This window comes from Dysidea avara, chromosome 2 (assembly GCF_963678975.1).
Source record: "Dysidea avara chromosome 2, odDysAvar1.4, whole genome shotgun sequence".
Lineage (NCBI taxonomy): Eukaryota > Metazoa > Porifera > Demospongiae > Dictyoceratida > Dysideidae > Dysidea > Dysidea avara.
In genome coordinates, this window is record NC_089273.1 from 48,353,833 (window position 1) to 48,370,515 (window position 16,683).

General features: G+C 37.5%; 1 protein-coding gene across 16 annotated transcripts in view; it reads right to left on the reverse strand.

Moving 5' to 3' along the window:
• LOC136247517 (uncharacterized) overlaps positions 1–16,683 on the reverse strand; it is a 64,318-nt gene that overhangs the window by 46,741 nt on the left and 894 nt on the right. For 13 of the 16 annotated variants that reach the window (XM_066039261.1, XM_066039249.1, XM_066039260.1 and 10 more), the window contains exons 2-3: positions 11,975–12,043; positions 4,378–4,445 (exon numbers count right to left, since the gene is read on the reverse strand). The gene's annotated coding sequence lies outside the window, so the exon portion shown is untranslated. Of the gene's footprint in view, positions 1–3,923; positions 4,065–4,086; positions 4,198–4,377; positions 4,446–11,974; positions 12,044–16,683 lie in introns of those variants that run through there. The other 3 variants (XM_066039256.1, XM_066039257.1, XM_066039258.1) reach the window with 3 other exon arrangements.

Here is a 16,683-nt window from a genome sequence, read left to right on the forward strand (position 1 = left end):
GGAGGTGTACAGACAAACTTCCGTGCAAAGGTACAAGTCTGGTCACTTGTAGCAGTTAAAACAACTATGTCTCTTTGCATGCCAATGGCAAGTAAGCGAAGCTCAATATCACCTCCCCAAGTCGTAGTTAGAGGAATCTCTTGACATTTTTGTAACCACTGAACAACAGTTAGTCCGCTTTCTTTGCAAACACCAGGATACTTCCACATAATAGACTGAGCCACCTTTCTAAGGCGTTGGCAAATACCTCCATCACCATCATTAACTCGGGATATCAGCCCAGCCTGGTGAGCAATTTAATGGTACAGGCAGTTTCCGTCGCCTTTTACCACATGTTGTTTGACATCCATGCACTGCAAAGCAGCCTGTAATGAAAGCGAGTTGGTCTTGGTTGATCCTACAATTTGCACGTACTACACTTTCCAGGGTCCGATGAGGAATTCTGTGATGAAAGTTTACTGGGACAAGGTAAGAGTTTACATGGTGGCAACACAATTTTGCTAGGTGCAGGTTTATCCATATTTATTGCATCTTGTACCACCACTTGACAAGCTTGCTTTACTGAAGGCTTGATGATCATATAAGGTATAGCAGCTGGCAGAAACTTTTCAAAGTAGAATAGTTTAGCAATCTGTAAAGCTTTTATCATAAAAGCAGCATTGTACCAAATCCGCTGAACAAAAACCTGCTTAGGGCACCAGACAACAAAATCACTCAACTTAAAGTTTCCAACATGCATCTGTGTTTGGATTTGGTAAAAATAAGTATGCAATTCAGATAAGCACATCACTCCTTTCTGTTCCACCAAGCAAAATGCTGAAACTTTTCTGCAAGCATCTGTTATTGTCATCTTGCCACAAACATAGGGGCATTTGACTTCTAAACAGCCTGTTTTGTGTTCATTCTGACTGGGATCAGTCACTATGCCATCTGGGCTTGCTGCAAGCCAAGATTCAAACTCATCTACTATCAAGCCACACTTGGTTACCAGGACATTTACTCCTTGACTACGCTGATACTGCACATATGAAGAGATAGCATCTTTTTCATGTTGTTTTCCATAAGAAATTGCTGCAGTGTTAATTTGTGATGGGTAAAGCTTTTTTCGTATAAATGCTTCACATGTGGTGGTGCTTTTTCTATGGCACACTTCTTCCATGATTGAAGCAGTGATTCGTAATTTTCTTGCGTTAAACCAGAGTTCTGAATCTGACTGCAATCTAGTAGCAGCTTCAAGGTCTTTTCTTTGCTCTAAATTTAAAACAACATGGCTTCTGTATAGCACATCGGTGAGATGTGGTGGAACCACTGATTCTTTCTCTTCTATATCATTTGCATCACTCCTTTTATGGGTATAACAGTGATCATGCTTCACATGAACCACTTGAGCTGCTAAATCATCTTGAAACTTCTTCTTCTGTGCAGCAGCAAGTGCAACTCTTTCTTTTTTTTACTTGATCAAAATGACTTTCCAGTGGTGGTGGTTCATCATCAAAAAGTTGTAAGAAACAAGAAGACCCATATTTCATTAGGAGAGACCTTGCTTGAGTTGCCTTTTTTCTTTCAGCTGGTGTCTTTGCCACTTGAACTGCATTATTAACAGATAAAATCTTATTTTGCTCAATGGCAAATAACCGTTCCTTTAGAATCCTTACTTTATTTGGGTCAATAATCCTTCTAAACAGGGGTCGACAATCTCATTTATTTACGTGATGTATCTTGAGTCGCTTTTGTACTCCATATTCTTCTTTTGAAAGACACACATCATCTATTGGCCTGGGTTCAACGTTCCTTTTTCTTGGCTGGTTCCACACTTGTAGCCGCTCTGTACAACCTCTTTGTTCATCCTCTTGGAGACCACAGTGTATATAGTCTTCTAAACAGTACAGAGTGGTTGTCACATGATTGCAACATCCTGAGAGACCAGCTGGGCAAGCACAGCAAGCAGTAACAACACAAGCAGAGGACTCATCGATAACAATAGCCACATGATATATCCGGTCTTTCCTCATTGATGGCAATACTGTTGCTGAAATACAAACATAACCAAAAGCACTTGGCATTGGGTGGTACTTGATGTTCTGTACATGGCCATCTTTGTAAAATCGATAAGCCTTGTCCAGTGTTCTGGTATACTCCACAGGAACGTAAACATAATCAGATTGCACTGCTGGTTGCTCATCAGGACTTGGAATTAATTTTGATTTGTCCTGTTTACAGTTTGTTGATATAATTTCTGCCCGTTTGTCTGCAATTCCCTCTAAACAGCTGACTCATCTAAGCAACACCATACGATCAACTAAGAAATCATAAATTGTGCTAAAGGTAATTTTTGGAATCTTGTATAATCTACTTGTCCACAATGTATCATCTGCAGCTGGTACAGAATGAAGCAACCTTGACGGCAAGGACTGAGGATCATCAACAGCAGCAGCCAGCTTTTTTCGACTGTTTGCCCCTTTGTCAGGATCAACCAGGTGCTGGTCCCATCCATAATTGATATAGCATTGCACCCTTGTAAAATAGAAAAGAGATTTATAATACAATATTTGTAAAGGAAACATTGGATACTTTAGCCATTACTTGTCTGAAATATATTTCGTACAAGAACTGGCCTGAGGTTGCATATACACAGTCTAGACACTGATTCTGGAAAAAGCATGCTATTTACTACTGACCTCTCAATAAGATCTGATTTCTTCCCTGAAATTGCAGCACCACGGCAAACCAGCCACCTTTTCAGCTGCACCACAGTCAGTTGGTTCGGTGACTTTCCATTAAGTGAGGCACCAGTAATATCAGTCTCAGCAAGAGTTCATAATATAAAGAGGGAGGGAGAGTGTCCAACACTGTATTACCTGGTCAAAACACACTGTGTTCAAAGATTGCGCAATGACTATCAGCACCAAAAGTTATTAAATGACTACTGAAAATGTGTTAATTCTATTAAAGCAAAGCACTAAGAATGCTTCCCTTTGATAAATCAACGCCTATCAACGCTCTTCAGTAGGTGAAGCCAGGTGACGAATTTGTATGGAATTATACTGAAGTATACTGAAATATTCAGGATATGATGCAATCTTTGAACACAGTGTGTTTTGACCAGGTAATACAGCGTTGGACACTCTCCCTCCCTCTTTATATTATAAACTCTTGATCTCAGTCAACATCAAAATATCGCCATTCGGAGGCTTGTTACAATCATTTGGTGCCTTCTTGGTGGGCGGTCTATGCTTCACTTCTTCATTGCAACCGAATTCGCTGTCATAGTCTTCGGCACCGTCATAATCGCCAACATCAGCTGAGCAGCCTCGTGCCTCTCGCACTGTACAGTAGGAATAAATTAATTCGCTATACCATGGTGCTGTTTTACCTGTAGAAAGACTCTTAATATCTTCCACTACTACGGAGATATTCTCCAAATCGCTCGAATCTTCCATTGAATCAGTTCACGTGTCCCCCTACTAAAGACGCCATTCTTATTTGTGACGTAATTTCGGATAAGGCCCATTGTGATACACGTACTAAACCAAAACCCACAATCACTTCTAATATGGTGTTGTATAAATACAATGCAGAATTACTACAGTCATATGATTATCTTTCATTATTTTTTGGAAGAAGCCTACCTCTAAACTGAGAATGGGCTTTCTAGTACATATACACTGTACACCTTACTTAGGGATCATCCATAATTTCCCACATTCTCACAGGAGCGCTTTTTCTTTCATTAGCCCCCCCCCCCCCCCCCCCCCCAACTTAAAAAGCATACTGTCAAATAATTATATTGATATCAATTATGATTTTTTTCTATGTACGTACGTCACATATGAAATTGGTTTGATATTATTTCATTATTGTTGATGTTTAAGATACTCTAAGAAATGCAGAGACAGGTGTGAATTTGTGCGACTGTCACATACTCAAGGATTATTTCTTTTTAGGAATTTGACATCAACTTGAGATTTCTTTGACTATGAAGTAGATTTTAAATCCCCTCACACCCTAGTTACTCTGTGTATTTGCCATGTGTGGTGCTCCTTGTCAGCTTCACTTGTGTACTTCTACTCCATCATAAATACTCACCCATTACTCATGTTCTCCTTATTTTCTTACTCTCCATGAACAGGGGAATCCGATGGTATGTATATTTTATTGATTCAAGCTTTGTATCACTGTGTACATACTGTGTACATACTGAAACAATTAAAATGTGTGTAAAATTATTGTGCAGCATGCAAGTCTATTTTTGCAGAAATGACAGATTTTCAATCAGTCGAAACAAAAGATTTCATAGTCATTTAACAATACATAGACCACAGCAATTATTAAATAAGAGAAATTATTTAATTTCAATGGCTACGTACAACTACATACCTTAATCCTACAGGTGTCTTGTTTTCATCTCACTGTCTCTCTGAGCTTGGAGTGGTGAAATTATCCACCTGTAACATACAAACAAATGCTTAACTGGATAATAAAAGCTGTACTTATTATTAACACTGCAATCAAATATTTCTCACTGTGTGCACATGTTCATATATATACTGAGTGAAAACCAGACTTGTTTGCATAATTCTGTTTGAGATAAATGCCACTGAAATACATTGCATAAAACATGTGCTACATAAATAATTTATGTACGTTTTAATTGCTTAAGAAGACAGTGAAGGAAGAGTCGAATCAAAATATTTACTATACCAACGAATTTGCCTTTTGAATGAGAATAAGAATATCTTTGCTTCGTTTCTGTTCCATGAAGCAAACACAAGTTACATGTATTTATTTACAGTACAGTAAAACATTACTTTATTGTTGCCATTTTTAAACTATACCTTGAAGAATGCTCCATTTCATGGTGAATAGAATGACACAAGTCACAACTCTGTAGCCTGTTGTACTCAAGACTTATGATTTATTGAACAAGCACTGTATTTATTCCGCACAGGCATTGTACAAATTGATTGTTTTGCTCTTCTTGTTGTCTATCACTATAACCCCAAAACTACTTACAAGATGAGGCTGAAACTTTAACAGTACATTGGTTTCCCCTCTCAACAACAAAAATTCATAAATGAAGTCCAAGGAAAATGGAAACAAAAATGTGTTTTTGGTCAGTGGGTCATATACATACCTGATACTGTATACGTAGCAGAAAATTTTGGCGGGAGAAAAGTTTGGTGAATTTGGCGAGTATGCATGGATTCGCCAAAATTTTACTTGCCATTTTTCTAAACACTGAAAGTGTAGTAGACGCTGCTCATCAGTGAGTGAATATTGCTACAGCGGTGAGTGGTTAGTCTTCCGCAAGTATATCCCATTGAATACAGTATGGTTTTAGACTAATAGCTCAAGCAGATGGGCAATTCAGCTCACCGGAGCTTGCGCCAGAGTGATTCAGCTCAGTTCCCATGTCCATGCCTTGCCTCGCTTGCCACGTGCGTTCCAGTCTTGATTACTGACTTAGTGAGCTAGTGAATGTTGTTTTTATTATAGCTAGCTCTCAAGCTAGCTATTTGCATAAGAGCACGTCAATTCGAATGAGAGACATTGAACTGTAGTACTTCGTCCGTAGGCATCACAAAGCTTCGTCGCCAATGCTGTCAGAGTAAAATTGCGTGGGCAAAGTAATGTAATGCATTCGCCAAAATATTATTCGCCAATTTCTGCCAATGATCAATTTGCCAAAATTTTCTCCCGCCAATATTTTTTGCTATACGGTATATAATATATCATTCATTGCCAGTTAATCCCATTCACTACAGATGACTATTAACTAATTTACCATTTAATAATTAATGACAAACCAAGTCAAACCTTAAAAGTCAATTCTTTGAGGCATGATTTTGCATAGAACCAGTGGCCAATTCTGTTGTAAAGCTACTTACTTTAGCAGGAAAACTTTACCAAGCAGCAAAAAAAACCAACAACAAAAAAAACCACAATCACTTCTAAACTGTTGTTGTATAAATACAGTACAGCATACTTGATACTGTTACGTGTTACGTACACTTAGAAAAGCTATAGGGACAAATTTTGGAAGAAGTCTACCTCAAAACTGTGGACTTCTGTTATAATGTACTTACGTTGCTGGCATAAAATGTGTTAACATTTTCACCATGGTCTATTACATTATATAGTTATACAATGGGCACGAGTGCTCTGCCTGATATAAACGCACAAGCCTGATGGCCGTCAGACCCGAAAGCAAGTGCGTTTATACAGGCAGAGCACGAGTGCACGTTGTATAACTGTTATGTACCACTCCCTAATAGGTGGGGACAGTCTCACAAGACAGCTGTAACACTTATAAAGGCCAGGTTTCTAACATCGATTGTGTCGAACGTTGCGATGGCGTTCCCTATACAGTACTGCAGCCACCTTAGATATTGAAAGCTAGTACACTACGCTATGGGATAAAACACTAACCTGCATTCGCTGTTCAACTCTCATCATGTAGTGCTCATCATGTAGTGCTCAGCATGTAGTGCTCAGCATGCCAGCGTGATCACTCAATCGCCATATAGACTAAGCACCAGACTAATTGCCATAGCGATTCTCTCGAGTGAAAAAAAGCAGCTAATAGACGGTTTAAGTAAACAAAGTCTAACTACTAAACGATACTAGTCTAATTCTTACTATTCACACTGGCTAAACTCAAATCTGGTGGCATGACAAAAACTGGTTACCACAATCGAACATAAAGGTGAGCATTATTTAGAATATAATAATTTTATTGAGTCATTGTCGAAGTGGACTACAGTTTAATCTGAGCTCAGATGGCACCAGACTAGTAAGGTGTACAAGTACATTTGTATATATGTAGACTAGAGTTGTGTCCACTGTGTTGGCTTTTCGATCGCCATTGGCTGCTTGGTAAACATTATACATATTGGTGACGTTATGGCCCACAATCAACCTTTACATGTCAGGCTATAAAAGAATTCGAGTGATCTGTGAGATGTCTTTCCACCTATTAGGTGAGGTGTCATAGTGGTCGCACTTGTGCATTGCTGCACAAAACCGCAGCCAGTGCAATATCTGTATATTGCACTGCGGTCGGTACATTATAACTTATAGTGCACTTGTTGCGGTCTACAAAACCGCAACCAGTGTGTTATAAGTTATAATGCACTCGCTGCGGTCAGCAAGAGTGCCACATACAAATTATGGCACTGAGTGGTACATAACATTAGAGAAAATTTTACATCTATATATTGTAGGACTGTATTATCCATACTGTATCCTCGAGACATTTCATTTTTTATTTGCATATTTTTTACAAGCAGTAGTTGACTCGTAGCTCACTTATGTGATCCTTCCTCACCTGATTGATGTTTCCATATGTATGTGCCTATGATCCTTTACATATTAGACATTTCATTCTCATCATTTGCCATATCAAGGTTGTTTAAACTGTTTTTATGGGTGGCGGTCATCTTAACAGGGAGTTTTTGAAATAGAGCTGTAGGGCCTTAGGGTTTGTAAGTTCGGTAGAGCTTTCTGTTTCAAGAGTAATATTGTACTTCCACAGCTGTTTGTAATATAGAAATAGTGAGAAATGTCTGAATATAGTAAGATTATACCTCCCTTGATGGTTTTTACCATCAAGCACGAAATTATCATGTTTTGTAAAGTTTCACATATAGGGATCTATTGAATGGTTCTATTTACACCCCAGTAAGCAACCAATCAAATTTAAGCATTTCATCTCGCAGTTTTCAAAACCTTTGCGACAATTTAGACAAATGAGTCTGTATTGTTAAGTGATTATTAGCCTTCTCACAATAGCTAAACTATCTGTAACTACATATACCATAATACACTAGATTCAACACTGCTTCAAAATTGATCGTTGCACCACCTGGGTGCAGCTGTGCGGCATTTAACCAAGTAAATAGAAAATGACAAGAAACAACTTGTTTTGTTTGAAAGCAACAATCTCCTGGCCTGAAAACTACAAACTACAGCAATAGTTTTGAACACACACACACACACACGCACACACACACACACACACACACACACACACACACACACAGAGGTTTGTAGTTAACACATGTTCAGCCGTAAGCCTGTTTTATGATGTTCTAGTCAGATTCCAAACCCATTACTGGGTAAGTTACCTTTTTACCCTAAATGCCACCATAGACATTACGGAAACGAACCAATCTCTGCAATTTCCACATACTAGAACATCAATGTTCAAATAAGTTTTAGTATTGGAGTGAAAGGCCGTCAATTTCAAGAAGACAAGAAAGCGTAATTCTTTTTCAAAAAGTAAATGGCCATAACTTCTACACACGTTAATGTACAGACTCATAATAAAGTTGAATGGATTCGCCACATCATGCCCCAGTAAAATGACAGTTGGTTTTTGTTGAAAAGAACAACTACACCTGTATTTCGAAGCTATGAATGCGTAAAGAGAAGTTGTGAAAATCGTGAAGTGGAAATGCTTGAGGTGTTGAGGTTTCCTGATGGACATGGTAGTCTTCAAGGAGATCAATTCTATAATAGGACCTTGTAACAAAGGTAAGCGAATCAGGCGATACAAGGTTGAAACTAACAATGAACACACATGTTTCACAAAAATATTTCAGGGACCAAAGGGTTTATTAATTAATTATTAATTAAAGAGCGACTCTGTATGTAACAAGGTGTCCCAGTGTGTAAAGAAAAGAACAGTCTGCTTAAAAAACAACCCTAAATTACACAATACCAGACCTCATACATATACGTATGCAGATATATTCATTGTGCAAGCAAAATACCAGTATACAAACAAGCTTATTGGCATTACGCTATCCAATTACATAATTTCAACACACTAAACCAGTGAAGCTACATACATATGAATGCATACTTGTTAAGTGTCCATTTGGTGGTGTGGTTTAAGTTCTCTATCAATATTATGACAATTTAGTAGTGGGTGTCCAATTGTGATACACTTAATAAACCAAAACCCACAATCACTTTTAATGTGGCGTTGTATAAATACAATGCAGAATTACCAAAAGCATGTGATATCATTCAGTATTTTTTTGAAGAAGCCTACCTCTAAACTGAGGATGGGCTTTCTAGTACATACATACATACCTTATTTAGAGGTTATTCATAATTTCCAGCATTTCCACAAGAGTACTTTTTTTCATTAGCCCCCCACTTAAAAGCGTACTATTAAAAATGTTGATATCAATTATGACTTTTTTTGCATGTATGTATGTCACATTATGTAATTGGTTTTATATTATTTCATTACTGGTAATGTTAATATACTGTAAAAAATGCAGAGACAGGTGTGAATTTGTGTAACTGTCATACACTCAAGAAGTGGACTATACTACTGGACTATACTACTGGACTATACTACTGGACTGACATATTTTTGGTTGTTGCATATTCCATGATTGGATTAACTAATGTACTGAACTAGTTAACAACTCTTTGGGAACCTACAGTCCACTACTAAATGCTAAATATGAGTTCTTGGTATTTATCTTCCAAGATATCTTCAGAACAAGTGATTTAGTCTTGTGTGGCCATCTTTTGATACACTAAAAACATCTAAAGAGAATACCGCATTTACCCGCATAAAAGCCAGGACATCTATTTCCTATAACTGATTTTGGACCCAGCATTTAAACAAGCCTGGCATCTATTCAGGCCCAGGTGTTTATTTCTTAGAGCACAAGGCAAAGGGTGATTATAAACAAAGTGTTGCTGAGAGTGATTATATAATCGACTCACAGTTGGAATCTTCACCTGTAAGGTGAAGTGTGTTTATCAGTATATACACTCTTGTACAGCACACAACTCCAGAATTATAGCCTAATTTTTGGCACCCCGGCATCTATACGGACCCAGGCATTTATTCTGTAGTTTGGGAAGAAGCACTCGGTATGTATTTGAGCCCAGCTTTAATAGAGATAAATACAGTATTCAAAAAACGAGGTGACTTACGTATACAATGGAGAGGTTCCACTACACTTCATATCAAGAATCATTTAGTGAGCTACGTACGTATCTTTACAACACACACAGGATTACTATGCCAATAGTTAGGGGACCACGTGAATGCGTAACAATGTTGTGTAAGTACTGAAAGTATTTCACGTGGGTTAATAGACCATGTACAAAAAGTAGATGAAGGGGCTCAATACATATTTTAGTTCTAATTAGTTTGTGTTTGCAATGGTGTGATTCATGATTGGAGGGGCACTGCTGCTGTGGGGCGGTTGGCCTTGGGATGATGACGATGTGTGGCTGTCACGACTTGCCCCCCCCCAATAGTGTTAGTTATAAGGTTCAGAAGTCCCCAGTATTACTTATGGGGGACAACTGCCAAAAAATATAATTAGTTCACAATTACATACACAGCTAGCTTTTTATTGCTGTACATTTGTCATTCTATTTATACAACACCATATTAGAAGTGATTGTGGGTTTTGGTTTATTAGTGTATCACAATTGGACACCCACACTAAATTTACTCCAAAAAGTGTTACAAAAGTTTGGATGAAAATAATTGATTGGGTACATAATAGAACCATCCAATAGATTCCTATATCTAAAGTATTACAAAACATGGTAATTCCATGTCTGGATAGTACAAGCAACTAAGGGAGGTAGCCGAAGTACCATATAAACATCTTGATTTAATAATTAATGTTACACTCCAGACATTTCTCAATGTTTCTATATTATGAAGAGCTGTGGAGTATAGTACACTTTGAAACAGAGAGCTCTACTGAGCTTGCAAACCCCAGGGCCCTGTAGCTGCACAGTATTTCAAAGATTACCCATTAAGATGAGCTAAAATTACTATTTCCTATACAGTAAATATGGGTCTGATCTGATTCAAATGACAAGAAAAAAAAGATCAAATATTTAGTATTTAAAGGATCAAAGGACTACCATATAGATGACACATAGGGAAGCTACGAGCAAATCCTACCATACAGTACATGTTGACACTTTGATTCTCCTATGCAAAGTACAATATAAAGTGTTCTCTAATGTTAATCAGACTATGGTACGCATAGTGTGCTTTGAAATTTAGTCATCAATGAGGTATTTAAAATCCAATAAATACCTGGGGTAGGTATCTAAACTGGTTAGATACCCGTGACAAAATTTTGGTCACATGCTTTGCTGGATTCCAGTCACAACAGCCATCAGAAATCATCACTAGATTCTAAAGAAAGCATCGCTGGATCATAAAGATGATCATATTCATCTAGTAAGTCTACCAGTGAGTTGTTTTAACACTAATTCGATTAGAAAGCCGCCATTACGGCAGTGACTAGAGCTGTACGAACCATAGTCTAAATTGGTTATCACCCAAATCCACGGTTTCGTATTGTGCCATTCCTCAGGTCTCTAAAATAGCGAGGATACCTTGATTTATGCAATAACCAATACATAATTCATAACTGAAACAAACTATGAAGATGGGACTTTGTTTAATTTGTGTAACTGGCAAATGCATAGTGCATACACCTTGACATCTTCATAACCCGTACACCGATCACAATTGGCATTATTGTAATAAGAACAACAGGTGCGGGTGTTGGAATGAAGTTAAACAAACACACAGATTAACTAACTGTATCTAGATGTACTGGCAGGTGAAATAGAGCAGAGATTTGTAGTAGGTTAGTGTGAAGCATCCCGTTATACCCTGTACTCCTAAATATGAAAAGTAGAAGGACATTTTAACGAAGACAAGACGTAAACAATATTTTTACCCCATCACAAACATTCCCCTAAAACTCAAGCTCCCTTTATGCTTACTCTCCATAAATATAGGAATCCGATGGTGTGTAGGTTTTATATACTGAAACAATCAAAACGTATTATGTGGCATGCAAGTTTATTTTAATCTCAAAAATATTTCGCTCAGCTGGTCACAAATTATAACAGGAGATTAAACACAATCAAACAACAAGAAATTATTAAATCCATTGGCTACAAGATCAAAATCCTGCAGATGCTTTGTTTCATCTCGCTCGTTTCCTGGCTCTGAGCTTGGAGTGACCACCTGTAACATGTAGATGAGTGCAGTACCTTTTTGAATGGGTACACTTAATAAACCAAAACCCACAATCACTTCTAATATTATGTTGTATAAATACAATGCAGAATTTACCAAAACACATGATAATCATTTTATTCAGTGATTTTTTGGAAGAAGCCTACCACTAAACTGAGGATAGGTTTTTGGTATGTACAGTATATAATTTACTTGGTGAAATATGCATGTAGCCGGACTTGGAGTGGTACCACAATTGATTTTTAAACTATGGGCTTCAAGATGGTTTTTTACCATCAAATGGCGGTAGAATTTGAACAGCCGTCATGTTGATTTTATGAACCACGTACATAAAATGCTACTTGATAAATGCCATACTATTATACACAAATACCATATGCGTACAACTTTTTGAGGGGTCCACGTAATTTTCACAGAATTTGCAGTTGCTTGGCTGTCTAAGAAACTTTCATTCTCAAAATTTAATTATCATTAGGATTGGGTCGTTGCTATATAATAGATGATCTAAGTGAAAAACAAGTGATCAGTGAAAATAAAAAACCCAAAAATAACGTACCTCAAAAATTGTACATATATGGTAGGGCTGGGTGATACTGCCATTTTAGTGCACGATCAATACTAAAGCCACTATTCACGATGCTGAATAGCTCACAATACTAAGTCTGGTGCTACATAGTGTATTGCTCAGCATTCCTGCAGGAAGTCTTTAAAGGTAGTACTAAACTAGCCACTATCATCCTTGTTTACAGTAACAGTTATTGTAACATATATGCTTTGAGGTTATGTTATGGTGTTTGGGGTAACCAGGTGGATAGGCTTTATCACTTACAAGGATTCTTAGCCAAGTACTGCATAACAGATTGATTTTTAATGACAGTAATGTACAGATATGGTATCACGATAGTTAATAACAAATTATCGCAATATCGATACTCTCAAAATATTGTGATATATCGTTAAAAACGATAATATCGCTCGGCTCTAGTATACAGTAGGTGATACTACACCTAATTGTACAGTATATGAGTGGAGTAAGTGTCAATCCAGTTTGAAGACTGGAGAGGTTGTGTCCACCTTACTTTTTCCACCTTACTTTTTCCATTCAAGATCGAGATACTCTGATAGAGCAGTCACCTAACTACTCTAATAGAACACTCGAAAAGCATAATATGATTCTGTGGAATTTACACAAACATCTCTAGTTTCTACAATAAGGAGACGAGTCTGTACATAATCAAGTACATGCATCTACTTTAAAGAAACAGTCCCAGATAACATTTTGTCAGGAAAGTACTATAGAAGCCACACAACCAACATTGGACCTACGTACATGTATATTTACACATCATGGCTTCTCAAGCAATGTTTATTCATCTTATTATATTCCAGGTGCTTTATCAATAAAACACAGCAAACTACACAAATTATTTGTGGATTTAGAAGTCTTCGCTTAGTACAGTGTAGAAAGTTGTCAAATGCAATTCTTCAAAAATACCTATAGCTTACTAGTACAGGTACGTATCTGCCAATGTACTGGTAGCATTTGTACATTTACTATCCATTGTGTGAAAATTAGTTACTTAGCGTCAACCATTAGTGAATTACAACACTCTGAATAATGGCACTATTCAACACTTGGGAATTAGCAATAATCATACTTTTCTGAGACACTTACATATATGACAACCAGACAAATGACAACAATTAGATTACTGAATTGAGCCTTGAAATGTACCCAGAAACAAGGCAATTATGTACAAGCAAGAAGACTATGTTTACAGTTTTATCAAGGAAGTCACATGAAGGGAAGTCACATGAAGGGAAGTCACATTATGTCACATGGCACAGTTGTTATAAACAAGTTGATACTGTGCTACTTGCCAGGTGCCCAGTAAATATTATCCCTTGCTATAGTTTTGCTTTTCACCTTGTTTTGTAACAATACATGTAGTACATTAAAATTAAACGTATTCACCAATTATTTCATAATTCATCAATTACATTGCTATGCATTGCTAAGGAGGCGTAACTCAAGCAAACCAGTGAAACCACTTCAAACCACAAATTACGCACAGACGTATCTTCTTGACTGTTTTATAGTTTGTCTATCGTGTTATCATACACAAATTCTCTACACAAAGCCTTGTGGCTATTCTTAATTTTTGTTTGTGTACAAAGGAGATATGCCCCCTTTCAACTTAAGAAGATACGCCATTCATGGTAGCTGTTACACTGCTTTTCAGCCTGTTACAGGATGAAGGCTAGCTCCTACTAAACTGTTTCAACTGGTTTCAGTTACTGGCCACACACCATTAAGTAAACACAATGAAAACAGGAAGTTGAGCTTTAAAGCAGTATGTTTTCTGTAGCTCAAGGCCTGTTTGCTCATGTGGGTGTTGGACAAACATGGAGACACACAGCTTATGCCAGTCTCGTCATCATGACAACAGGGTTGAATGTTCATCCCAAACATATATAAACTACAAGAATACACTACTAATTTCATTGTCGAAAACAGTCAGTGTTACATTAGTCAGCCGTTGCTGGCTGCTTTTCTCCCGGCCCAGTGATAAGCTTGACAATCACTCTAAGACATTAATGGAGTGTTGGTCTGACTGGGCCTAGTTGTAGAGCTCTGTAAAACCCACTGATGTAAAAGTCCTTACATGAAATCTTCTGGACACAAAACCAGAATGTTTTGATAGTTGCAACATGAATAACTGATTTCTACCCTGAAGCCTAAACAAACCATTCATGTTTACATACAACATTCCATTTATATTGCTAATAACAAAAGTCACTTCCAGCACTATGGATTAGATTTCTTGCAAAAAAACCTTGAATAATAAATATACTATAAATGACCTTTACATATTCCCTTATAAAATGATTTTGGTTTACTAAGTGGGCCCCAACTGGACACACAGGTTTTGGCAATTAAATTCGCCGCTTTGGCAATTGAAGTCGTCGCTTTGGCGATTGAATTCGTCGCTTTGGCAAATGAATTCGTCACTTTGGCAATTGAATTCATCCCTTTGGCAATTGAATTCGTCCCTTTGGTAATTGAATACATCACTCTGGCATTAGAATTCATCCATAACAAGATTAACAACTGGAGAAACACAAAAACATGATGTAGCAGCTGCTACAAGATCTTGTTCAGGTACAACTGTCCTAAACAACTCTTTACAAGGTGATAATTCTTCCACTACAACTTCTTCAGCAACATTCACAACCAGCATCAATTACCATCTAGTGTCTCAAGCGTAACTCTCCATGGCAAAAATGATTCACTTCGTGATAAGCGGTTGCTTTCTTGAAGACAATTTAATTATGACGAATTCTTGTACCAACGCGACAGATTCAATTGCCAAAACCTGTAACTTTGTAAATTTTAGGATTGCAGACGGTCATTTTGTGTACAGCATGTACTATGAACAAGTGAAAAATTGTTAAGGTTACTCTGGTGAACATGAAAAACATATTATTTTAATCCCCTATATTGATGCAGTATGCACCATATTTCTGATCCATCGGATGATCAGTTAGTTACCCTGAGGCAAAAGTCTCTATGTAGCGACATCATGTCATCAAGCTCTAGCAAAAGCACATTGGCTAATTATTTAATAGACAAATCATTTTTAAAAGAATATGGATCCTGAAAATCTGTCAAATGGCAGATAAAACAAAATCTTCTGTGAAGCAAAGTTGTGGATTTTCCAGCAAAGAATCCTTCACCATTAGCCAACATACTACAGTATTCCAAAAGGCACCAGACTAGTAACCGTGGATTATGATAATAGTAGAGGGACACAAAGGGAACTTCATAATTTGTAAGTAGTTTAGTGTGGTACCTAGGAGGGTAGGACAAGCCCATATGAATTTGTAATACTATTGCACAAACACTGAAAGAATTTCATGTGAGCCAATAGTCTCTGTGCAAAAAGTAGAGGAATACCTTCTATTTTGTTGTTTGCAACAATGTGGTTCTTGAGTGAACTCGGCCGTTATGGTAAAATGGGGCTTATAGTGATGGTGATGCATGGCAGCCATGGTATTCATGCAACAATAATAGTGATTATAATAGGATCACTGAGATGTACGATGTGGTACTTCCAATAGGTACTATCACTGTGTTTAGTAAAATATATTTCAATTGTGCTTGAAGGTGCCATAACCCTCCACCCAGTGTGGCACTCCGAAAACCCACTACGTGGCCTCTTCACTGTACACATACAAGGGATTGACACAATCTGCGACTGTACACAAACGTCAACGAAGGTCACAAAAGTACCGTTAAGTCTGTAAGTCCATAGATTATAGAGGGGCGCGTAAGCTCCCTTTCTCTATAATCTATGGTAATTCAACAAGTCAAGCATACCTCTCAACTGTCACGCCTCCGGTGTGATTCTCACAATTTGAGGTGCAATCTCACGCTCACACGCCTAAGGAATTGAATCTCACGCCTACAAGCAATGTAGCTTAAGTTCCACAAAAAACGTTCAGTATTAGACCAAAAATGTCTGTAAAACTTTGGATAGTTATGTAGTTGTAAATAGTTTGTGTCACGTGATCATTCTCACGTGATCATTCTCACGTGATTCATGGTATTCAAACGAGGAAACGGC